Source organism: Protopterus annectens, chromosome 9.part0, assembly GCF_019279795.1.
Source record: "Protopterus annectens isolate FY-2018-M chromosome 9.part0, PAN1.0, whole genome shotgun sequence".
NCBI classification, from domain to species: domain Eukaryota; kingdom Metazoa; phylum Chordata; order Ceratodontiformes; family Protopteridae; genus Protopterus; species Protopterus annectens.
The window spans coordinates 1,588,340,488-1,588,342,638 of record NC_056743.1 but is presented as its reverse complement, the minus strand read 5'-3'; positions in this window follow the sequence as shown (position 1 = coordinate 1,588,342,638).

The following is a 2,151-nucleotide window of genomic DNA, read 5'->3' as shown; positions in this document are numbered from 1 at the left end:
CTAGAAGAAGTAGTGGAAGCTGGCCTAGAGTGCTTAGTGGGAGTTGGGAAAAATTGGGTGGGCAGGTTGGAGACACTAGCTTTAAAATTAGCTTGGGTGTACGGCCTCTGGTTATTGGATCAGAGAACCTTGGATCAGAAGTGGAGGCAAACAGAACTGGTGAACTGGTGGTCAGGTCCGAGACCATCAGTCTGAGAAGCATATAGGATCTGAGATGGGCTCAATAGTTGTCGGATCTGAGGAGCATATAGGATTCGGGATAGGCCCAATAGTTACTGGATCCAAGGGAGTGGGATCCAAAACTCGTTTTATCTTTACATGTGGCTCCAAGGAGGCTGTCTGAGACTTATGGTGCCATTTCTGAGATTCTGAAACCATTGGAGACTGCTTGGAGAGGGTCTGAGCCCCAGCAAGAAGAAGGCCTTTTAAAATCAATTTGTTTCTAGGGTCTGAGAGAGTTATCGGATCAAAGGTAGCAGATATGGTGCAAGGAGTGTCCAGATGGACCGCTCCTAAACAGTATAAACAGTTCTTGTGGGCATCAGAATTTGGGATCCTATATCCACAAGAAGTGCATTATTTGAATCCAATGGGTTTATCTGGCTTGTCCAACACATTATTTATTTTTATTTTATTTTTTTAAGCAAGGGCAAGTTTAAAGTACCACAAAAAAGTTTTATATGAGACAGAAACTTTAAACTACTATTTCCATGCTCTAACTGCAATATCTAACTTTAATGCCTTAAATTTCAAGCTCTTAGAAAAGCTACCAACACTATTAAGCTACACACACACGCACACACACGCGCACACACACACACACACACACACACACACACACACACACACACACACACACGAGATTTATATAACAGGTGGAAAAAAACAAACAAACCCTAAATAAAGGGAGGAGCAAAGAACTCTCTTGAAGCAGAAAAACACACAGAGAAAAGAATATCTGTAGCAAAAACTACCACAATAAAGACCACCCTCACTGGGACAGGCTGGATCATTCATCAAGCAGCAATGGCGGCAAATGAGATCTGAGGATTTGTGGATGGATTAGGGCATTATGGGTAATGGGAGGAGCATGAGGCTTGGATCTGAAATCTTGTAGAATGTGGCTGAGTCAGATCCAAGGATCAGATCCTAGAACCATTAGTTTGGAAGAATGAAAAGGAAATCAGATTCTCAGATTTCCTCCGATTGCTGTGTCCTCTAACTTTAACATTTTTTTGAAACAGCTCTTCTTGAGCAGTCTAATTCAGCCAGCTTTTTCTTCATTTTGATCTGATTTTTGCAGTTTTATAAGTTCATCTGAATAGCTGTTTAAAGCTTCTTCCATTTTTCATCTTTTATTTGAGTTGATAGCCTCCATCAATCTTTCATTTATTATAATAATCTCTGAGCACATTTGATTTATTTTTCCTCTAAACTATTGGAAACTATCCAAAGCTGGTACTTGAACTGCTTTTTGCTGGACAGCTGCAGGATTCTTTCCAGTCAGTGTTTTCTCTTCACCTTTTTTACTTAAATTTTCTTTCAGGCTAGGTTTCTTCTTTGCTGGCATCCAGTCAGTATACTTACTAGCCAATAACTGAATTCTACTAAAACTGGCATAATTATCTATCAGTTTCTTTTTCACACTGGAAAAATTGAAATTAAGCTGCTGATCAGTGTGTGCAGGCATGTTGTAAAGTCACAACCAGATAAAATATCGAGATAAGCCCTATAGTCAAGGCCCTAAATAAGGGGAGCAGTGGACTAGCTGTGGATGAAAAGAAACATTGCTTGCTCATAAGGGAAGGCTTTTTGTTAATTCTAACACACATTCAGATACAGTATTGAGAAATGAATTCATTAAATGGGAGGAACTGGGGTTAGCTGTGGATGCAAAAAAGAAATATGTTGTTTCCTCAAGTTTAAAGTCTGACTTTGTGTGAAATAAGTTCCTGCCAGAGTTTGTGAAACCAAATTAAAACTGCCTCTGACGTGGCCTCGTTTTTGATTCACACCTTAGAAAATCTTTGGTTTTCTCATAAATCATTTAAGATTATGCTACTAAATAAGGGGGAGGCTGTATGACTCTCTTAAGGTAGCCAAATGCCTCATCATCTAATTAGTGACGCGCACGAATGGATGAACGAGATT